Genomic DNA, 25,698 nt, shown 5'->3' on the forward strand with positions numbered 1-25,698 from the left:
AAAACTAACTAAATCATATTTAAACTATGTAAAAACTATGCCAAAAAGCGTATAAATTATCCGCTCATCAAGTATTTAATTTGTTTTTTCGCTTAAGGCTAGTGATGTGGTAAAATATAGAACAAATGGAATTTAAAAAGCTCAAAGTGGCTAACAAAGGTAATTGAAAGGGTAGGCTATTTGGGATAAGTGAGCTAATAAAATAATGGCCTCATTCATATGCATGCATATAACACATTAAACATTGGACATATAGGATGAAACAAAATATATATTACAATCATAGAGAAGAAAACACACAAGAATAAAAATTTATGGCTAAATAATGTAACCATGTAATTAAGCTCAAATTCTCACAGGTTGTGTGTTCTTAGCTATAACCCATGTTCCAAATACAACTTCCAACAAGTTTAACAAAAAATTTTCAATTTAAATTAGTAAAATTTTCAAAAATAGGGTCTTGAAAAGAAACTCATTACTTTAACCAAGCAAAACATACATGCAAGCAATTATTAACATGCAATTTATCCTAACTAACAAAAGAAAAATTAAAAATGTTGGTGTTAAGAGAGAAAAGTTACCTCCGGAAGTCAGGTACTGACCGACCTCCCCACACTTAAAACTTGGCACCGTCCTCGGTGCCATCAGTTAGGAACAGAGGGGAGCTGGTAGCAACATCTCCACAATTGGGACCGTCATGGCTCCCTGTGCTGGTAAATGAAGTGGAGTCCGGGGTGTTTGGGTTTTCTTCAGGTGGGTTGTTACCAACAAGCAGCTCCTTGAGGTATGTAAATTGGCACTTGTTACGGCACTCTCTTTGCTTCGCCTGCCGGTCCAACCTCTGAAGTATCGGAGGGAGCAGCTGATTTGTTGAAGGTGCTTGTGCTTTTTGTTCTTTTCCTTGCAGGTGGTTTGGGAGTAGCTTTCTCTTTACCTTTCTTGGTGGCCATCCTGAAAAGGAAAAGGAAAGTAACTCTTAAAGCTAAGTGTTAGAGCAAGGAAGAGGATGGTACAAGTGATAATCAATGCACGGTAAAGAAGGATGTCGTTAACACATGGTCGCGACTACATGTGATAAGTTCATCAATGGAAATATAGCAAGTGCAGGTTATGGTAATGAGATGCAAGATGTTTATTGGCATGCTGGCAAAGGCATGAGTAGCATAGATCAAGCATTAAATGCCCAATTTGATTATCAAGTTTTTCAAACTAACAATCTATTTGTATTGACAATTATATTCAATGAATAATATATAAAAAGGGATTTTGTGAAAAGCAGGCATTAGAGTAGAAGAATAGAATAATTTAAAAATGCACAATGCCATACGGGCTTTTTCACAAACATGCATGCATGGTAAATATGTTATTGAAAGTATTGAATTGAACATTCAAGCAACCCTTAAGAAGTAATATTAATTGTCAAACAATTCCTTAATAATCCATAAGCAATTATAGAAGAAAACAATCACCCAATTAAATTTCTAACACCAATCAAAAGAATGTAAAAAGAAAAAGAAAGAAAAAGAAAACATAGATAATGAAAGTAAAAAGAAATAGAAGAAGAAAACATAAATAAAAATAATAATGGAAAAAGTAAAAAAGGGAAAAAGAAAAGAAAAGAACCTTGATAATGGATGTGAAAAAGAAGGGGGTAGAAAGTAAAAAGTGAGAAGGAAGAAAGAAGAAAGAAAGAAGAAGAAAGAAATAAGAAAGGAAAAGAAAAAATTAGGATTGGGGAAGAAAAGATAGGAATTCTGGCGCAGGTCTAGTAAAACTGTGCGTCGAATGCGACGCGGACACGTGGTGCACGCGTTCGCGCGGTTTGCACTATTTTCAAGTAACGCGTACGCACCACTCTGTGTTTCATACGCACATTGCCAAAATTCAGGGTGACGCATGCGCATGAGGGATGCGCATGAGGGATGCGCACTTCATTTGGAAAAATGACGTGGACGTGTGGGAGACGCGTACGCGTGATAGGGCTTGTGCTTCCAGCACAGTTCCAGTCCCACTCCATTATAATTCTCTTCCATACACCTTTTTACGTCGATTTTGCAGGGTCACGCGTACGTGTCATTGACGCGTATGCGTGAAGTGCCAAATTCTCGGATGACGCATACGCGCGAGGGACGCGTACGCGTGGTGATGCTTGTGCGACTGGCACACTTTCTGCACTGTTCCCACGCAACTTTTTATTCATTTTTTATGCAGATGAAAATGCAGACTATATTCAATACTAATGATAAGAGTCACTAAAATAAAACTAAGGAGAGAGAAGAAAGAACGATCATACCATGGTGGGTTGTCTCCCACCTAGCACTTTTAGTTAAAGTTCTTAAGTTGGACATTTGGTGAGCTCCTTGTCATGGTGGCTTGTGCTTGAACTCGTCTTGAAACTTCCACCAATGCTTGGACTTCCAATAAGCTCTATCAATACCGAGTAAATTTCTCAAGCTTTGATGGATTTCTTCACAAGCTTTGAGCTCCCAAATTTGATCCTCATATATTCCCGGATCCCAAATCTTGTTTCTACACCCGTCTTCAAGTGGATCATGATGATTCCATCCGGGTGGTTCAGCCTTAGAATTCTCATTTAGGCACCCAAACATCCTCCTAGACCCAATTAATTGAGAATTATGCCAACCCTTGCAATCAAGCCTTGAGCTTCCAACCATAACGAACCTAGGATGGTGTTTCCAACTACTACCCATCTCCCTTTTACTCTTAATGCCACAAAGAGCTCTAAGTTGACCATCTGTCTCAAGTAAACCATATTCAGGTGGAAAGTAAAGGTTAAAAATAAGAATTTTACCCACTTGAATGTTGTATTGGATGGTAATGGCTTTGGGAGAGGTGTTTCTAATTATCTTGCGAGCTCCACTCCCATGTGCTCTTCTTTGAATTCTTCCACCTCCTTGTAAGCTTCTTCAATTTCAACCTCTTCCTCTTGGTAGCTTTCTTCCAATTCAATCTCCTCTTTATTGCTTTCCAAGGACATCGGTGTAACGATCCAATTTTCAGTATGTGTAGATCATACCAGAAACTGAGTGCTACCAATTTATCTTCCTAATTATTATCTACTATTTATCATATGAGCCTAATTCGTTGTTAAAAACGTAGTTAATTTGCAGGGTATATTTTTTTTTTGAAAACATTTGGATTAATAGACAGAATCATTCATAATCAATTCACAACTGATAACAGATAAAACAGTTATAAACAACCACACATAAATACATCACAAGCAGTCAACAACATTCAATGATCCAACTTTTATTTAAGTATAGACTTTTAGTTAGAACACCCCTAGATATAGCTAGATAATAACTATATACATATATATACATACAACATCCTAGGACCTGACCTGTTCAAGAAGTTCCTAAGCTGGCGCCCAGGCTAGCCTAGACTCTATACTCACCTAGTCCCTCTAAACTACTAAAGCGAGGAAAAGTACGTTCTAAGTCTTCAAAAATCAAGTTAGGTGGAACATCAGCAAAAGGTAGAACATCATCTACTACTCCTTTGCAAGGTCAAACATTGCCATATAACGTCTCTCTGGTACCTCATCAAGTAGCCACACAACAGGAGTCTCGTACACAGGATTTAGGCTAAAGTGCGCATACGAACGGGGTGCAGACGCTGGCTGGTCTCACAGTATATACATATAAACAGAAACGAAGTTCACTCTAGACTCAGAAGACTACCTAGAGTGGAATCCTTTTTTGTGTACAATCGTCAGCGAATTACGGAAGGGAACTCATGCTTCCATTTGAAGGGGGAAGGGAGAGAGAAGGGGTAAGAACTGGGGAGTTCTTTGTAAGACCGGGGTTATTAGTTAAGTTCATTAATTTGTGTTGCATAGCAGACATATAGCAGAATATAGAGATGCAGTAAATAGAAGAAACAGATAAATAGAGAAAATAGAAAGCAAAACACAAACAAAAGAATACAAGAAAACAAAACACAGACATAGAGAATAGAATGAAAACAAAGAAAGCATACATTCAAACAACAATCATAACAGAGGAAATGCGCAACCAAGTATGATGCATGTATCTCCTATGCAGGCCATGAGCTCACGTGTCGGTTTACACCCTGCAGCCCGACATTACCTAGGAACTAGTCCTAGATATGGCTTATTTTCTGTAGGTGAACTTCGGCTTACAGAAACAGCACTCCCATAAGTGAACTTCGGCTTACAGGAATAGTCTAATCACAACAGAACAACTTTCTATAGGTGAACTTCGGCCTACAGAAATGGCACCTCTGTAAGTGAACTTCGGCTTACAGAGATGGCGCCCCTGTAAGTGAACTTCAGCTTACAGGAATAATATAAACACAACACAACAACTTTCTGTAGGTGAACTTCGGCCTACAGAAATACCACTCCTGTAAGTGAACTTCGGCTTATAGAAATCGAAACTCTCTGTAGGTGAACTTTAGCCTACAGAAGCAACACCCTGAGCTACACAATTGATATTCACTGTAGGTGAACTTCGACATACAGGAATAACAACTTACTGTAGGTGAACTTGGGCCTACAGGACCTCTAGGGCCAACAGAAAAGTAGCAGTTGAATATAAAATAGAATATCATGCCACAAGGCTTAACACTTTATTTTTACACTCTTTTCCTCTATTTTCTTTGTTAGATTACTCTTTTCCCTTTGTCTCTTTGCTCTGCTCTGGTTACTCTTTTCGCATTATCTCTTTACTCTATTTTGATTACTCTATTTAACATATATATTTGAAACTTATGTAAATTTCGATATGAATAATTAGCATGTCCCAAGTATAGGTTCATTAAGTCTATACTGAAACATTTTAGCTTTTCATATTATACCTAACCCTAGTCGCAACTCAAGGACTAACTATGTTGCCCTAGTTCGTTCACTAATCTCTGTCTGTTTTTTTGTCATTAAAACTTTACAGACTTTTTCTTCGACTTTTATCTTTTCTTCAACTTTTTATCTTTCTTTTATCTTTGCCTCACTAACATGTTATTACCACTCCCTAAGTTTTTTATGAAGGTAATTATGAGATTCTGCACTTAAAGTTGTCTTTCTAAAGCTTTTACAGAAAACTGCCTTTTTTGTATTATTTTATTATTATTTATTATTTTATCATTAAATTTTCTAAAATTACCTTGCCTTTACCTTTTAACCTTTAAAATTCACTTTTTACCCCGGTAACTTTTAATATTTCTACTTTAACCACCCTAACTTTTAGAAATTACCAAATAACCCCTCAAACACCAAAATAATTACAACCTTGCCCTTTTTAAGTTCTAAAATGTGTTCTTCAATATTATTCATCTTACTCAAAGTGTTTTTCGTGTTCTTCGTGTATTCTTCAGATTCTTTCTCTGTTTTTACCCGTTTTTCAGTCTTTTCAGCAACCGATTTTTACCAAAATTCAAAATAAATTCCCAGCCACTAAAACCCCATCTTTTCTACATGATTTTAACACAAATTGAACCCCAATTTAGGACCTAGGGTTTCGTTTTCTAGCAGCCACAAGAACACACATTCATAGCTTGAATTTCATCAAATTTCTTCAAAGTTTCACCAAAATTTCAACAAGAATTACTCATAGAAACAATCAATTTCAAGCACAGCCAAACCATATCATAATCTCACAACTCAAACACAATCAATCAAGATTAAATTTGTCAAACCCTACCTTGATTTGCTGCTCCAAATCCGGTTACTCTTTGAAGTGTTCTTAAAGCACTTTTTCCTCCTAAAACACATCAAGAACAACTTTAAAACTCTAAACCATCAACTAAACGAAATTCAGAAGCATCTTAGGAAGGTTATCCTCACCTTAAACTTGCCGGAAATCAAAGAACTTTGGCCCATAAGTCAAGCTAAGCAAGAGATCTAAGGAAGAACATCAAGAAAACACTTGTTTAAGCATGTTTCCTTGAAAAGCAAATTGAAGAGGGAGGGAGACAGCCATCTCACCTTATTTCCAGCCTTGATAAGTCACATGGTTATGTAGAGGAAAAAGAGAGGATCATTTTGGTGAAATCGGAGTTTTGATTTGAGTTTTAGTTCAAAAGAAATCAAGCTTTGAAGATTAAGTGTTCATGAAAGTTTCTCTCTTTTCTTTCTTGTTATTTTCGACCAAAATGATGAAATGAGACAGACTTGGAGGTCTTGGGGGTGTAAGGTGAGTTGTGATTGGTTGGCTTGGAGGTGGGTTAAAATAATATTAAAATATCTCAGGTGTATAACTACTAAAACTATATGTATCGGAACACTCGTAAAAACATCTCTAAAAATTATTTTCTGAGCTACTAGCATAAATAAAACTAGTAATATATTTATTATGATAATAGAAGATGTATGATGAGGCCTTAGCATTGCTAAAGTCATCAGAGAGTGCTGGTGCTAAGCTGCACCAGTAAACCGTAAACCCGGTTAAACCGATTTTATGTTTTTAACTAAAACAGACTAGGTAACCTTATAATATCATTCAAGCATTTTCTAATACTAATATAATGATAATATTATACTATTATCTCTCTCCTCTCATGAATCGAGTCTGGTTCATCAAACAGAGACTATTTACGAAAATCAGAATCAAAACTGCCAACTGATAGGGTTCAAAAACTAGGTTCTTCGTGACCGTGTTATCGAGCTTGACTCGGAAAAGGTTCTAGCTTAAGGATGACATAATGACAATGAGGATTGAGATACTTTTTGATACAGAAGAGGTGTTCCCTTTACTGATCTTCTGGCAAAATCCGTGCCTTCGGAAAATATCTCGCATACTCGAAAATCAGGGTTGTTACATTCTACCTTCCTAAAAGAAAATTTTGCCCTCAAAATTTCAGCCGCATGCAAGAATCCATCTTCAAGCAGTCTATTTCCTTCAAGCCATCCTGACGAAGATATCAGTTCGTTCCTTACAGCATCTAAATATCACATAGCCATGGCCAAGGAGATCATAACAGCTATAAGAATAGTTGTGCCTCACACGAATTTGTCGTTCGGAACTCGATTAAACCATGCCTATTCACAGTCATTGAGATCTTATCTGCACCAAACAATCAATATTAAGGTGATCAGTCTTAATATCTCAAGTTAGGCACGAACATTCGCAAAATGAGAACTCATAGACATTCATGCCAAATGTATCTTGAAGATACCCTAACAGCATGAGACACACAAGCAGAGTATGCAATGAAGCATAGTCAGTCCACTCCCCAGGCTCTATTGGGAACGAACTGCTCTGATACCAAATTGTAACGACCCAATTTTCAGTATGTCTAGATCATACCAGAAACTGAGTGCTACCAATTTGTCTTCCTAATTATTATCTATTATTTATCATATGAGCCTGATTCGTTGTTAAAAGCGTAGTCAATTTGCGGGGTATATTTTTTTTTTTGAAAACATTTGGATTAATAGACAGAATCATTCATAATCAGTTCACAACTGATATCAGATAAAACAGTTATAAACAACCACACATAAATACATCACAAGCAGTCAACAATATTCAATGATCCAACTTTTATTTAAGTATAGACTTTTAGTTAGAACACCCCTAGATATAGCTAGATAATAACTATATACATATATATACATACAACATCCTAGGCCCTGATCTGTTCAAGAAGTCCCTAAGCTGGCGCCCAGGCTAGCCTGGACTCTATACCTACCTACTCCCTCTAAACTACTAAAGTGAGGGAAAGTACGTTCTAAGTCTTCAAAAATCAAGTCAGGTGGAACATCAGCAAAAGGTAGAACATCATCTACTTCTCCTTTGCACAGTCAGACATTGCCATATAACGTCTCTTTGGTACCTCATCAAGTAGCCACACAACAGGAGTCTCGTACATAGGATTTAGGCTAAAGTGCGCATATGAACGGGGTGCAGACGTTGGCTGGTCTCACAGTATATACATATAAACAGAAACGAAGTTCACTCTAGACTCAGAAGACTACCTATAGTGGAATCCTTTTTTGCATACGATCGTCAGCAAATTACGAAAGGGAACTCATGCTTCCATTTGAAGGGGGAAGGGAGAGAGAAGGGGTAAGAACTGAGAAGTTCTTAGTAGGGCCGGGATTATTAGTTAAGTTCATTAATTTGTGTCGCATAGCAGACATATAGCAGAATATAGAGATGCAGTAAACAGAAGAAACAGATAAATAGAGAAAATAGAAAGCAAAACACAAACAAAAGAATACAAGAAAACAAAACACAGACATAGAGAATAGAATGAAAACAAAGAAAGCATACATTCAAACAACAATCATAACAGAGGAAATGCGCAACCAAGTATGATGCATGTATGTCCTATGCAGGCCATGAGCTCACGTGTCGGTTTACACCCTGCAGCCCGACATTACCTAGGAACTAGTCCTAGATATGGCTTATTTTCTGTAGGTAAACTTCGGCTTACAGAAACAGCACTCCCATAAGTGAACTTCGGCTTACAGGAATAGTCTAAACACAACAGAACAACTTTCTATAGGTGAACTTCGGCCTACAGAAATGGCACCTCTATAAGTGAACTTCGGCTTACAGATATGGCGCCCCTGTAAGTGAACTTCGGCTTACAGAAATAATATAAACACAACACAACAACTTTCTGTAGGTGAACTTCGGCCTACAGAAATAGCACTCCTGTAAAGTGAACTTCGGCTTACAGAAATGGCAACTCTCTGTAGGTGAACTTCAGCCTACAGAAGCAACGCCCTGAGCTACACAATTGATATTCACTGTAGGTGAACTTCGGCCTACAGGAATAACAACTTACTGTAGGTGAACTTGGGCCTACAGGACCTCTAGGGCCAACAGAAAAGCAGCAGATGAATATAAAATAGAATATCATGCCACAAGGCTTAACACTTTATTTTTACACTCTTTTCCTCTATTCTCTTTGTTATATTACTCTTTTCCCTTTGTCTCTTTGCTCTGCTCTGGTTACTCTTTTCTCTGTATCTCTTTACTCTATTTAACATATGTATTTGAAACTTATGTAAATTTTGGTATGAATAGTTAGCCTGTCCCAAGTATAGGTTCATTAAGTCTATACTGAAACATTTTAGCTTTTCATATTATACCTAACCCTAGTCGCAACTCAAGGACTAACTATGTTGCCCTAGTTCGTTCACTAATCTCTGTCTGTTTCTTTGTCATTAAAACTTTACAGACTTTTTCTTCGACTTTTATCTTTTCTTCAACTTTTTATCTTTTTTTTTTATCTTTGCCTCACTAACATGTTATTACCACTCCCTAAGTGTTTTATGAAGGTAATTATGAGATTCTGCACTTAAAGTTGTCTTTCTAAAGCTTTTACAGAAAACTGCCTTTTTCGTATTATTTTATTATTTTTATTAAAATATTATTTTTAATTAAATATTATTATTTAATTTTTTATTATTATTTATTATTTTATCATTAAATTTTTGAAAATTACCTTGCCTTTACCTTTTAACCTTTAAAATTCACTTTTTACCCCAGTAACTTTTAATATTTCTACTTTAACCACCCTAACTTTCAGAAATTACCAAATAACTCCTCAAGCACCAAAATAATTACAACCTTGCCCTTTTTAAGATCTAAAAGGTCTTCTTCAATGTTCTTCATCACAATCAAAGTGTTCTTCGTGTTCTTCGTGTATTTTTCAGATTCTTTCTCTGTTTTTACCCATTTTTCAGTCTTTTCAACAACCGATTTTTATCAAAATTCAAAATAAATTCCCAGCCACTAAAACCCCATCTTTTCTATATGATTTTAACACAAATTGAACTCCAGTTTAGGGCCTAGGTTTCATTTTCTAGCAGCCACAAGAACACACATTCAAAGCTTGAATTTTATCAAATTTCTTCAAATTTTCACCAAAATTTCAACAAGAATTACTCATACAAAAAATCAATTTCAATCACAGCCAAACTATATAATAATCACACAACTCAACTCAAACACAATCAATCAAGATTAAATTCGTCAAACCCTACCTTGATTTGCTGCTCCAAATCTGGTTACTCTTTGAAGTGTTCTTAAAGCACTTTTTCCTCCTAAAACACATCAAGAACAACTTTAAAACTCTAAACCATCAACTAAACAAAATTCAGAAGAATCTTAGGAAGGTTATCCTCACCTTAAACTTGTAGGAAATCAAAGAACTTTGGCCCATAAGTCAAGCTAAGCAAGAGATCTAAGGAATAACATCAAGAAAACACTTGTTTAAGCATGTTTCCTTGAAAACCGAATTGAAGAGGGAGGGATACAGCCATCTCACCTTATTTTCAGCCTTGATAAGTCACATGGTTATGTAGAAGAAGAAGAGAGGATGATTTTGGTGAAATCGGAGTTTTGATTTGAGTTTTAGTTCAGAAGAAATCAAGCTTTGAAGATTAAGTGTTCATGAAAGTTTCTCTCTTTTCTTTCTTGTTATTTTCGACCAAAATGATGAAATGAGACAGCCTTGGAGGTCTTGGGGGTGTAAGGTGAGTTGTGATTGGTTGGCTTGGAGGTGGGTTAAAATAATATTAAAATATCTCAGGTGTATAACTACTAAAACTAGATGTATCGGAACACTCGTGAAAACATCTCTAAAAATTATTTTTTGAGCTACTAGCGTAAATGAAACTAGTAACATATTTATCATGAGAATAGAACATGTATGATGAGGCCTTAGCATTGCTAAAGTCATCAGAGAGTGCTGATGCTAAGCTGCACCAGTAAACTGTAAACCCGGTTAAACCGATTTTCTGTTTTTTACAAAAACAGACTAGGTAACCTTATAATATCATTCAAACATTTTCTAATACTAATATAATGATAATATTATACTATTATCTCTCTCCTCTCATGAATCGAGTCCGGTTCATTAAACAGAGACTATTTACGAAAATCAGAATCAAAACTGCCAACCGATAGGGTTCAAAAACTAGGTTCTTCGTGACCGCGTTATTGAGCTTGAATCAGAAAAGGTTCTAGCTTAAGGATGACATAATGATAATGAGGATTGAGATACTTTTTGATATAGAAGAGGTGTTCCCTTTACTGATCTTCTGGCAAAATCCGTGCCTTCGAAAAATATCTCGCATACTCGAAAATCAAGGTTGTTACAATGGGAGGTTGTGCTTTTTCTTCTTTAATCTCCATGTCAAGTCCAATGGGATAGGATACAATTGTAGATAAGGATTCATCGATGATTGAGTCCATCTCTTGATCAACCTCTTCAAAGTCTTCAACCAGGCTATGCCTTGGAGGTTGTACACCCTCCTCAACATCAATTTCGAAAGTCTTTGAAGGAGGCTCTATAACTTGACTTTCCCATGGAGGTTTAGCATCACCTAAGTCTTCAACCACTTCTTCCTCTTCAATAGTTAATGCTTTGTCCAGTTGTTTTAGTATAAAATCGTACTCATCCTTGATGATTTTCCTTCCATGATAACTCCTTTCAACTATTCCTTTATCTTCAAGTACAAAATCCAGCTCCTCCTTGTTGATTTTCACCTCTTGACAACTTCCTTCAAGGGTCTTTCCTACCTCTACCTTTAGGGCCTCCTCTAGCTACTTATGAAGTATGAATTTGCGAAGACAATCCATTCTCTCTTGTTCCATGTTAATAGCATGACTGGGATCATCTTGCTCTTGGATTGATGGATGTGGGTGCTCTTCCATGGAGGGTGGTGATGGGATGGGAAGATCATTATGTGGTTGAAAAGGAAGCATACTAGAGTTTGAAGGTTGAATATTAGAGGTAGAGGGTTGGTTCATGTAGGATATAAGATTTTGGAGTGTAGAGGTGAGACCAATGATGTTAGAGATGAGTGTGTTGTTATCCAATGGAGGTTGGGGTGGATAGGAAGGTTCAATTGTTGGGAGAAAGGGCTCATAATACAGAGGTGGTTCTTCTTGATAAGGATATGGAGATGGTGAATATTGAGGTGGTGGTTCTAGGTGTGGTTCATATGGTGGTTGGTGTGGTGGATAAGGACCTTGTGAGTATGGTGGTTCAGAGTTATGTTGAGGAGGTGGTTCATAAGTATATGGTGGGTCTTGTTAGTAACTACAAGGGAATCCACCATATCTATCATCTTGATATGCACCTCGGAACGGCTCTTGACCATAGTAATTTGGTGGAGGTTGGTTGTCACGAAAAGGTCCACCATAACTATTTTCTTGCATGTATCATAGAATGGTTGTTGGTTATAGTGCATTGGAGGGGGTTGTTGCCAAGAGGGTTGATCAAATCCTTGTGGCTCCTCCCATCTTTGATTCTTCCAACCTTGATGCCTATTTTCATTATAGTTTCCATTCCTTACAACAACATTGGAACCAAACTTAAAGCCACAGGGGTGAGAACTCATAGTAGTTAATAAAAATTAAAAACAAAAACAAAAACAAATAAATAAGAAAAAGCAAATATTTACAATAACCAATAATAAGGCACACATTTGCAATTCCCTGGCAACGGTGCCATTTTGATGAACGGAAGATTGATGGTTTAGAATTCACAATAAATTCTCGTTGCAAGTATAATTTCTAAACCAAGCAATAATCCTTTCATAGAAAAACTTGTTTGTCACTTAAGCAAACCCAATAAAATTGATAACCGAAGTATTGAAACCTCGGGTCATCTCTCAAGAAATTACAGGGAAGTATGATTTATTATTGGTTATGGAAAGGTACCTTTTTGGGTTTTTGAATATGAAACAAGGAAATAAACTAGAAAGGAAGTAAACTAATAACTAGAAAAAATCTTGGCAAGGTATGAGAACTGGAAATCCCATCCTAGTTATCCTTATCAGGTATGATGAGAATTGTTATTGCTCCCACTTAGTTAACCCTTACTAAATAAAGAAAAGTCAAGTGGACTAATCAATCTGATTCCTCAAGTCCTAGTCAACTCCTATGGAAAGACTAGCTTTAGAGTGATCCAAATCAATCAGTAATTTCCAATTTTCAATCAACAGTTGAGTTTGACAACTCAAGTGTCACCAATTACTCAACCAAAGCCAAAAGGGAGAGAAAATCTACTCGAATAAAAATGCCTTTAAAATAATAAAAGGGAACATGGTAATTAAAATTCAATTGGAAATAATTAAACAGATAATAGATTTAAATGGAAAAGTACTCTTTGCATTAATAATTTAAATGAACATTGAACCTGGAATTGAGAAGAAGCAATCCTAAAATTAAGAGAAATCCTAAATCCTAAATCCTAAGAGAGAGGAGAGAGCCTCTCTCTCTAGAAAACATCTAAAAACCTAAAATTGTGAATTATGAATGTTGTTCAAATGAATGAATGGATTCCCCCACTTTATAGCCTATAATCTGTGTTTTCTGGGTCGAAAACTGACTTAAAAACAGCCCAGAAATCGCCCTCAGCAATTTCTGATACATCCAGCACGCGGCAAAGTCACGCGTGAGCGTCGTCCATGCGTGAGCGTGGATTGGATTTTTGCCAGGTCACGCGTGCATGTGATCCACGCGTGCGTGTCACATATCTTCATGGTAGCTATGGAAATTTATATATCGTTACGAAGCCCCAAATGTTAGCTTTCCAATGCAACTGAGACCGCCTCATTTAGACCTCTGTAGCTCAAGTTATGGTCGATTTAGTACCAAGAGGTCAGGCTAGACAGCTTTAGTAGTTCCTTCAGTTTCTTGTATTCCTTCCACTTTTGCATGCTTCCTTCCCATCCTCTAAGCCATTCTTGCCCTATAATTCCTGTAATCACTTAACACACATATCAAGGTATCGAATGGTAATAAGAGAGGATTAATAATTAGCAATGTTAAGGCCAAAGAAGCATATTTTCAATCAAAGCACATAATTTAGGAAGGAAAATGTAAAACATGCGAATTATATGAATAAGTGTGAGTTTAGTGGATAAAATCCACTCAATTAAGCATAAGGTGTACCACAAAATAGTGGTGCCTCAAATCTCCTCACACTTAAACATTAGCTTGTCCTCATTCTAAGCTCAAGAGAAGCTATAAAGGAGTGAAGGGGAATGGTAAAATGTATGAAATGCAACATATCTATATGAATGCAACTACATGCTAAGATGTTTCTACCTACTTGGTTAAAAGTAAATAAGCTCTTCAAGATAACTATAAATCAGATTTCACTAATCCAAATTATACAATAAAAGACAAGTAAACTTGTAAGAAGATAGCTCATTAAAGCAGGGAACATAGAATCAAACATTGAACCCTCATTGGTAGTGTATATGCACTCTAATTGATCAAGTGTCTGGGGTCAATCACCCTACTCTTCTCTAGTCATGCTTTCTAGACTTTATTCTTCATCTAACTGATAAACCATTCTTTTACGGTTTATATTGTGTTTAATTGTGTGGTTTTATCATGATCTTTACCCACTTATTCATTAATTTAGCATGCATTTATATTTCCTTCCTGAAATTATTACATGATTGAAAATTGCTTCCTAGAGACTTTTAATTATGCATTTTAATTCTCTTTATTCCATTCGATACCGTGATTTGTGTGTTAAGCGTTTCAGGCTTTATAGGGCATGAATGAGTTGGAGATTGGAAAGGAAGCCAGCAAAAATGGAAGGAACACAAGAAATTGAGGAGACAACCAGCGAGAAGTGACGCGGCCGCATGGCTCACGCAACCGCGCGGAAGAGGAGAAATCACAGTGACGCGGCCGCATGGCTCACGCGACCGCGCGGGATGGAAAAGCACAAGCGACACGGAGGCGTGGATGACGCGAACGTGTGGCAGGGAAAAACGCGAATGACGCATCCGCATAGATGACGCGATCGCGTGACATGCGCGATCTGCATAATCTGTAGAATTCGCTGGGGGCGATTTTGGACCCTATTTTGACCCAGTTTTCGGCCCAGAACAGTAGACTAGAGCCAGAGAACATGCAGAAACCAAAAACAACATTTATTCTACACAGTTTTTAGTTTTAGATCTAGTTTCTACTCCTCCCCTATGTTTTTTCTCTACACATTCATAGTTTTTAGGATTTTAATTTTCTCTTACTTTTTGGCATTGGAACACTGAGAAGAGTTATTACCTCATCGAGACTTCGTCATTCTAGTTCGTTTTCTTTACTTGGTTTATTCTTCCATGTTCTTTGCTTTGTTTAATTTTACCATTGGAATATTTTTAGGATTATTTAATACAAGGATCACTTTTATTTTTAATTAACTATTTTGATTTTTATTTACAATGTCTTTCTTTAATTCCCTTTCATATGCTATGAATTTTACATTCACAATGAGCGAGTAGTTCCCTAACTTGATGGGGAGTTGATTGAAAGGAACTCTTGAGTTGGAAAGTTCAAGAGAAAGATTGTAATTGGGTTATTGTTGGTTTGCTCTCTAATTCCTGACACCAATCCTCCCAAGAGTGGATTGGGACTTGTGGATAGAACAACATTCCAACTTGTTTGACCTTCCCCTACTTAGTAAGGGATAACTAAATGAAATAACTCTCAATTGTCAATTAATCTTGAGAGTATTCCATCAAGAATAGGGCTTCCATGTAATCAACTCCCAGTCAAGGCTTCTATTTACATTATTCAAATTCACCAATTTAATTTCCCGTTTACTCAACTCAAAACCTTTTTGAAAACATCTGATTAATAAAATAGCACACTTTCCTGCAACTCGTTGGGAGACGACTTAGGATTCATACTCCCAGTATTTTAATTTCAATTTTCTGTGACACCTTTTTAAATTGATAGGCAGATTTCTGGCGAGTTAAGAACTATACTTGCAACGTATATAAATTAACAATTTTTAATTCACCAATTTCTGCCTGCATCAATTTTTGGCGCCGTTGCCGGGGAGTTGCAATAGAGTGCTAAAGTTATTAATTAGAATTTATTTGTTTGCATTTTATTTTACTTTGCTACTATGAGCTGCATGTTTCTTTCGTCAAATGACGCGTTCAGTTCCTGATCCAAGCTTGCCAATATTCAATCCTGAAATTGAAAGGACTATTTCACGAATAAGGCGAGCTCGGTGTCGGTTAGTCCTCTCTGAGGGCGGATCTGAAACGTCAGTTGAAGAAGAAACTAACCACCATTCTACTGATTCGGTTGATTCACATGCAGAAGACATGGCAGCTAGGAGAGTTACCATCCAGGAGGAAGGAGCCCCTGATTTTACAATGCAACCGTTTCAAGCGCATCACCTAGCAGTGGCTACAGATTTTGAAATAAAGACCGCACTGCTCAATTTGATGCCCAAGTTTCATGGCTTACCTGCTCAAGAGCCTATCAAGCACCTGAGAGATTTCCAAGCAGCCTGTTCTACTGTCAGGCGTGATGGTGCTGATGAAACTTCAATTTTGCTTAAAGCTTTCCCGTTTTCTCTTGAGGGAAAAGCGAGAGAGTGGTACTACACTCAACCCCTAGCAAATGTATCCAACTGGGATACGCTCAAAAAGGAGTTTTTGGAGAAATTCTTTCCATCTGAAGTTACTGATAAACTGAGGAAAGACATTTTCACGATTGTTCAAGATGACAACGAGACTCTCTTTGAATACTGGGAACGCTTCAATAATCTTCTGGAAGCATGCCCCCACCACATGATTGAAAAGATAGTGTTACTCAGCTATATCACACAGGGTATGAGGCCCCAAGATAAGACCACTTTGGAAAGTGCTAGCAATGGGTCTATGAAGAAGTACAAGACCACTGATGAGGCATGGCAATTGATCAGCAACTTAGCTGAATCTACTAGGAACAATAGGCAGAAACAAGGCCGTTCAAAAGCCGTTGCAGAAGTATCATCTAGCAGAAAGACTGCTGCTCTAGCTCAGAGTATCTGTGAAATGACCAACTTGCTGAAGCAGATGCAATTGAATCAACAACAAGTTCAGCAAGCTCAACCTTCTCCAGCACAGCAAAGCCAACAGTTAGTCCCACCGAGAGTCTGTGAAATTTGTGTTGATTATAGCCATTATACTGATGAATGCCCGTAGCTCCAGCAGGAAGACAACATGATGGCATCCACTCATAACTTCTATGACCGCCCCAACCAAGGGTACAATCAAGGTGGAAATCATAACCATGGATGGCAGGACAATTCTAACTAGAATTGGAAGGACAACAATAACAGAGGAGGCAGAGACAATCAGGAAAATCAGAGGTGGAATAATAACAACAACAGACAGCAGAATCAACCTTACAGAGCACCTCACCTGAGGCAATCCCAAGGACCACAGAATACCCAACAGCAGACCTCTTAAATCACTTATCCTTCTTCATCTCCTAATGATGAGTTACTACATTCTATTGATAGGAGACAACAGGCCATGGAAAACAACCTTAGTGCCACTCTAAATGGTCTGACCTCTGCTGTACAAGCTCTCACCTCACAGATTAGATCAAAGGGAGGCATTAATGCCATCACCCTAAGGTCCAGAACCACACTGTAGGAGAGGAATCAGGAGGAGTCAAGCCCACCAGAACACACCTCAGCTGAAGAGGTAATAGAGATAGAAGATGTTAAAGAGGAAGAGGACATACAGGACATAGCTGAAAAAAAATAAGCCCAACCACAGGAGGAAGCACCAAAAGGCGCAGACACTGTAAAAAACACCTTTCCCATTCCATTTCCACAACTTGCAAGGAAGCCCAGGAAGCAGCTAGAACCCGATCCCAAAATGGTAGAAATATTCAAAAAGGTTGAGGTAACTGTTCCTCTTTTTGATGTTATTCAACAGGTACCTAAATATGCAAAGTTTCTAAAAGATTTATGTATACATAAAGATAAAATTAAGGAATTAGAAACTATTCCTTTAGGTAGTTCTATATCTGCTTTAATGGGAGGACTACCTGAAAAGTGTAGTGACCCAGGTCCTTGTATAGTTAGTTGTACTATTGGTGGTGTAGTGATTTATGATTGCATGTGTGATTTAGGAGCATGTGTTAGTATAATGCCTTTGTCTATATATGATATTTTGAGGCTTCTTCCCTTAAAAAGGTCGGCAGCTCGTTTTGTATTAGCAGATAAAAGCATTGTTACAGTGGCTGGAGTTGCTGAAGATGTTTTTGGTGAACATTAAAGGGCTTACATTTCCCATTGATTTTTATATCTTGGAGATGCCCCATAATGACTCAGATAAGCCATCATCAATCCTACTTGGAAGACCATTCCTGAAGACATCAAAATTCAAATTGGATGCTTTTTCAGGAACATACTCTTTTGAAATAGATGGCCGAATAGTAATCTTCAATCTGAATAGAGTCATAAACAACCCTCTAGAAGAGCATTCTATCTTCCAGTGTGATGTCATAGATGAAACTGTAGCTGAAGTTCACAAGGAAGAGTTAGAAGAGAGGCACACTGGACAAGGTCCAAGTGTGGGGACCCTCTTGACTGACAATGAGGGCACCTCAGCATTTTTACAAGCTCCAGACAATCCAGAACCTGCCCATGATCAGAAGTTGGAATTAAAACCTCTTCCTCCACATCTCAAATATGCTTATCTTGAAGATGATCAGAAGTTTCTAGTTATCATTGCAAGGGAACTCACTTTACAACAAGAAGAGCAGTTGCTTGATGTACTGAGGAGGCACAAGAAAGTAATTAGATGGAGTTTGGCAGACATAGTAGACATCAACCCTCAAGTATGTGAGCACAGAATATTTTTAGAAGAGGGAGCAAGACCTTTCCGTCAACCCCAAAGAAGATTGAATCCCACTATCTTAGAAGTTGTCAAAAAGGAAGTGACCAGACTGTTGGAAGCAGGTATAATCTATCCTATTTCAGACAGTGAATGGGTTAGCCCAGTACAAGTGGTGCCCAAGAAGTCCGGAGTCACTACAGTGAAGAATGAGCATGGAGAGCTCATAGCAACTAGGGTTCAGAATGCTTGGAGAGTCTGCATTGATTACAGGCGTCTCAACCAAGCCACCCGTAAGGATCACTACCCACTTCCATTCATTGATCAAATGCTGGATCGCCTGTCAGGTAAATCACATTATTATTTTCTAGATGGTTACACAGGTTATTTCCAGATTCATATAGCTCCTGAGGATCAGGAAAAGACCACTTTTACATGTCCTTTTGGGACTTATGCTTACAAGAGAATGCCCTTTGGCTTGTGCAATGCACCAGCTACTTTCTAAAGGTGCATGATGAGTCTTTTTTCTGATCTTATTGAAGACTGTATGGAGGTTTTTATGGACGATTTTAGCATTTATGGTGATTCGTTTAGCCTTTGCTTAGATGGATTATCTAGAGTATTAGATAGATGTGTTAATACAAACCTTGTATTAGATTTTGAAAAATACCATTTTATGGTAAAACAAGGGATTGTATTAGGATATATGGTATCTAATAATGGAATTTCTGTAGATCCAGCAAAGGTGAATGTTATTTCTAGTTTACCCTACCCCTCCTCTGTGAGAGAAGTCCGTTCGTTCCTTGGCCATGTAGGTTTTTACAGGAGATTTATTAAGGACTTTAGTAAGGTAGCACTTCCCTTATCCAGATTACTGCAGAAGGATATTGAGTTCGAGTTCAGTGAGGATTGCAAACAAGCGTTTGATAAGCTGAAAACCGCACTAACTCAAGCTCCAATTGTAAGAGGACCAGACTGGAGCCAACCATTTGAAATTATGTGTGATGCTTCCAACCATGCAGTAGGAGCAGCACTGGCTCAGCGTGAAGGTAAGGATCCTTTTGTTATTGCTTATGCGTCCAAGACTTTAGACGCTGCCCAGTCGAATTATACTACTACTTAGAAAGAGCTTTTTGCTATTGTTTTTGCTCTGGATAAATTCCGAGCTTATTTACTTGGTACTAGAGTAGTAGTGTATTCGGACCATGCAGCTTTAAAGTATCTATTATCTAAAAAGGAGTCCAAACCAAGGCTTATACGTTGGATCCTGCTCTTACAAGAATTAAATTTAGAAATAAAGGATAGGAGTGGTAACCAGAATTTAGTGGCAGACCACTTGAGTCGCCTTGAGCACATTAAGGATGATTCTACTCCTATAGATGATAATTTTCCATTTGATAACCTGCAAGCAGTATCTGAGATAGTCCCTTGGTATGCGCCTGTAGCTAATTATCTAGTTAGCCGCACCTTTCCTCCAAACTTTTCTAAGCATCAAAGAGACAAGCTGAAAAGCGAGTCTAAATATTATATATGGGATGACCCATATTTATGGAGATGTGGCGCTGACCAGGTAATTAGACGGTGTGTGCCTCAATCAGAATTCCAGTCCATTTTAGAGGCCTGTCACTCATCTGAGAGTGGAGGGCATTTTGGCCATCAACGAACAGCTAGAAAGATCTTAGAATGTAGATTCTGGTGGCCTACTCTTTTTAGAGATGCTGCTGAGTTTTGTAAATCCTGTCCCCCATGCCAAAAATTTGGTAATATATCCAGAAGGGATGAGATGCCTCAACAATATATGCTTTTCTGTGAAATTTTTAATGTTTGGGGCATTGACATCATGGGTCCATTTCCAAATTCTAATGGTTATTTTTATATATTGTTAGCTGTGGATTATGTTTCTAAATGGGTAGAAGCAATTCCTACCCGCATTGATGATGCTAACACTGTTGTTTCCTTTGTGAGAAACCATATTATTTGTCGCTTTGGATCACCACGAGCAATCGTGAGCAATCAAGGCACCCATTTTTGTAACAGGAGACTAACAGGATTAATGAAGAGGCATGGGATAATTCATAAGGTTGCAACAGCATACCATCCTCAGACCAATGGGCAAGCCGATGTGTCAAACAGAGAAATAAAGCGTATCTTGCAGAAGATAGTCAAACGTCATAGAAAAGATTGGAGCACCAGGCTACAAGATGCACTCTGGGCATACAAAACAGCATACAAAACACCCATTGGGATGAGTCCTTTTCGCTTAGTTTATGGAAAAGCTTGTCATCTCCCTATTGAATTAGAGCACAAAGCCTTTTGGGCAGTAAAGGAATGCAACATGGGGATTAATAAAGCCGGGGCTGAAAGGAAGTTGCAACTGCAGGAACTGGAAAGCCTTCGCCTAGAAGCTTATGAGAATGCAAGACTTTACAAGGAGAAGATGAAGGCTGTACATGATCAGCACATCAAGAGGAAAGAGTTCCAACCTAGGGACTCAGTTCTCCTTTACAAATCTCGACTGAAGCTCATGACAGGCAAGTTTAGATCAAGATGGGAAGGTCCATAAAGAGTAGAGAAAGCCGAACCGTACGGAGTTTATCACCTTAGCCATCCTTCGAGCTCTGCGCTTATCAAAGTTAATGGACATCGTTTAAAGCTGTACCATGGCAAAAAGCGGAAGAAAGACAAGGAACTCGAGATCTTCCTCTTGGAAGATCCCCACATAACCGAAGACTGAGCTAGTGGAGTGTCCAACTTACGGACGTTAAAGCAAAGTGCTAGGTGGGAGACAACCCACCATGGTATGATCATTCTTTTCTTTATTTTTTTAGTTTTTCTATTCAATAACTCTTCTCTTTATCAGTACATTTCGTGCATCTGCATTTGCATATTATTTACAAAAAAAAAAACGCCACGCCACGCGACCGCATCAGCGACGCGTCCGCGTCGCGAGGAGAGGGGAGAAAAATAAAAACGAACAGAGAGTCACGCTGGAGCGTGGCTGGAGGCGTGCCAGTGGCACAATTCGACCCACGCGACCGCGTCGCTGACGTGTCCACGTCGTATGGGCATAATGGCCTCCCACGCGACCGCGTGACCCACGCGATCGCGTGCTCTGATTTTTGACGTAAAAAGGGTGCACAATGAATTATTGTGTGAGAGTGGTGCTGGATTGGTGCTGAACGCACAATTCTACCCACGCAGACGCATGGCCCACGCGTCCGCGTCGTTCCCTTCTGAAGCCCACTCACGCGATCGCATGCCCCACGCGATCGCGTCACCCCAAATTTGGCAAATATATCAATTCGAACAGAGAGTTGTGCAAGCGCGAGGCTGCACTCGCCCCAGAAGCACAACATGAGTCACGCGACCGCGTGACCGATGCGACCGCGTCACCTGAACTAAAGCACAATCGCGCGAATGCGTGCCCAACGCGGCCGCGTCGCCTGTGCCGCACAGCTCAAACTTAATTGCCAAAATATCTTATCTTCCTCCTCTCCAACAAAAAGAGTTAAGAGGATCATCAAGGTTGATGAAAAGGAGAAAGCCTTTTAAGCAAAGGACACTGCACGATTTCCCAATCGCTACTGTGAGCAGATGTTCCCCATCCTGGCTGAAAGGAGCTACAACAGCGAACACCTTCTTATCCTCCCGCCCAATATTGCTACTTTTGTTGAGCCGCAAATTGAACGAAGACAATGGGGTTTCCTACAGAAACAACCACGACAGGTCAATCTTTCTTAGGTAGTTGAGTTCTACTCTAACTTCTACCTGCCTACCCTGCAGTCTGTCTTTATCCGTCAGAAGCAAGTCCCCATTACAGAAGAGGCCATTCAAAAAGCTTTAGGTCTTCTCCCTATTCCAGAAGGATTGGACGCCTTTCAAGAAGCCGCACTCAAGCGCCAGATGTACCAATTTGACTGGGAAGCTGTTCTCAGAGTTATCGCACTACCTGGCAGCCGTTGGATCTACGGATACCATCGTACCCGCCCTAAGGGAATATCGGCTTCAGCACTTACCTTGGAGGCTCGCATATGGGCACAAATCATGTCCCATTACGTCTTTCCAAGCACTCACGAGTCTTCCTTCACTGCGGACATGGCCATTCTACTATGGTGCATCCTTACAGACCACCCTCTAAATCTACCAAGACATATCCGGAATGCCATGGGACACGTACAAATTGTGGGCAACCTACCTTTTCCCGCTTTAGTCTCAGATCTTGTCTCAGCAACCAGAGTCCCCTACAGAGCTGGAGACACCAAAGCCATGCTTCCACGGGATGATCAGTATGTCCCTAACGGGAAATACCTCAGACTTCCAACAGCCACTACAAGCCTTCCTACTACACCGGTTGAAGACATTCCTTCTTCAACACCACAAGCACCGACAACAGACGAACTGCTCCAGCAGATAATCGAAAGGTTGGATCGGCAAGAACAGAAAGCGAAGCTAAGAGAGCGCCGTAACGAGCGCCAATTCAAACACCTCAAGGAGCTACTCAAGGGATACCTCAAGGACTCAGAAACCCCGTACTCCACTTCCTTTACCAGCACAGGGAGCCATGATAGTCCCGACTGTGCAGATACTGCTACCAGCCCACCCCTGTTCCTGACAGATGGCACCGAGGACGGTGCAAAGCCTTAAGTGTGGGGAGGTCGGTCAGTACCTGACTTCCGGAGGTAATTTCTCTTCCCTAGCACCAATAAATTAGGATATTTTAGTTAGATTTTCTTTTTTTTATAGAATAGGATAAATTGCATAGTAATAAGTTAGTTGCATGCATGTTCTACTTGATTGAAAAGACAATAAGTTTTTTCTAAGACTCTATCTTTGGAACAAAATCTCACTAATTTTTAAAAAATTCTTATGATAAATCTGCTTGAAGTTGTATTTGGAACATGATTTTTGAGCTAAAGAACACACAACCTGTGAAGATTTGAGCCTTTATGCATGGTTACATTATTTAACCATAAATATTTTGTTCTTGTGTGTTTACTTCTCTATGATTGTAATCTATATTTTGTTTCATCCTATATGTCCAATATTTATTATATTTGTATGCTTGCATATGATTGAGGCCATTATTCATTTAAACTCACTTATCCAAATTAAGCCTACCCTTTTCAATTACCTTTGTTAACCACTTTGAGCCTTTAAATCCCGTTTGTTCTATATTTCACCACATTACTAGCCTTAAGCGGAAAAATAATTGTATATCCCAAATTGAATTTTTGGTTAGCTTAAGATAGAATTGTCTATGCTAGTTAAATATGAGAAACTGTGGGAACAAAAGTTATTAAGGGAATGTATCATGATAATGCAATGGGAATTTGGATACCTACTCACGTGAAACTATAAGAATTAAAAATCTATGTGCATTGATAAGCTATGTTTATTCTCATGTCTATATATAAAAAAAATCAATAAATAAATAAGGGGACAAAATCACCCCAATTCTGAATTAAGAATTCAAAGATCAATGCACATATGATAAAATTAAAATAAAAAGTTGATACATGAGTATGGAATATAAAAGGGAATTCTGGGTAGCTAGGTATGAATTCTAAGGTTACACTAAATATATATAGGTTAGGTTAAAGCTTCGGTTAATTAAAGATTCGATTTATAAGCTCACTTAACCATATATGTATCCCTACCCCTACCTTGGCCCTATTACAACCTTGAAAAGACCTCATGATGTTTGCATTGGTATATTAACCGTTGTTGATTGGTTAGGAGAAAAACAAAAGTTAGAGAGCATGATTAGAGAAGGATAGAGTGACTACCCTATACACTAGAGAGATTAGAGCGTACATACATCATCAGTGAGGGTTCAATACTTGAATTTCCATGTTTCCTGCTTTCATGAGCTATCTTCTTGCACTTTTATCTGTATTACCATATAATGATAGAATTAGTGGAATTTGATTTGCAATTGTTTCGAAGAGCCTATTTACTTTTGATCAAGTGGGCAAGAATTATATAGTTGCATTCATATATATAGGATTGCATTGCATTGCATGGGTTTCTACATGTTCATACTTATTTATTTTATCTCTTTCAATTAAGCATGAGGACATGCGAATGTTTAAGTGTGAGGAGGTTGATAAACCACTCTTTTACGGTTTATATTGTGTTTAATTGTGTGGTTTTATCATGATCTTTACCTACTCATTCATTAATTTAGCATGCATTTATATTTCCTTCCTGAAATTATTACATGATTGAAAACTGCTTCCTAGAGACTTTTAATTATGTATTTTAATTCTCTTTATTCCATTCGATGCCGTGATCTGTGTGTTAAGCGTTTCAGGCTTTATAGGGCATGAATGAGTTGGAGATTGGAAAGGAAGCCAGCAAAAATGGAAGGAACACAAGAAATTGAGGAGACAACCAGCGAGAAGTGACGCGGCCGCATGGCTCACGCGACCGCGCGGAAGAGGAAAAATCGCAGTGACGCGGCCGCATGGCTCACGCGACCGCGCGGGATGGAAAAGCACAAGCGACGCGGTGGCGTGGACGACGCGAACGCGTGGTAGGGAAAAACGCGAATGACGCGTCCGCATGGATGACGCGATCGCGTGACATGCGCGATCTGCATAATCTGCAGAATTCGCTGGGGGCGATTTTGGACCCTATTTTGACCCAGTTTTTGGCCCAGAACAGCAGACTAGAGCCAGAGAACATGCAGAAACCAAAAACAACATTCATTCTACACAGTTTTTAGTTTTAGATCTAGTTTCTACTCCTCTCTTAGATTTTTTCTCTACACATTCATAGTTTTTAGGATTTTAATTTTCTCTTACTTTTTGGCATTGGAACACTGAGAAGAGTTATTACCTTATCGAGACTTCGTCATTCTAGTTCGTTTTCTTTACTTGGTTTATTCTTCCATGTTCTTTGCTTTGTTTAATTTTACCATTGGAATATTTTTAGGATTATTTAATACAAGGATCACTTTTATTTTTAATTAACTATTTTGATTTTTATTTACAATGTCTTTCTTTAATTCCCTTTTATATGCTATGAATTTTACATTCACAATGAGCGAGTAGTTCCCTAACTTGATGGGGAGTTGATTGAAAGGAACCCTTGAGTTG

The sequence above is a fragment of the Arachis ipaensis genome, chromosome B7 (genome assembly GCF_059453495.1).
Source record: "Arachis ipaensis isolate K30076 ecotype BB chromosome B7, ASM5945349v1, whole genome shotgun sequence".
NCBI classification, from domain to species: Eukaryota; Viridiplantae; Streptophyta; class Magnoliopsida; order Fabales; family Fabaceae; genus Arachis; species Arachis ipaensis.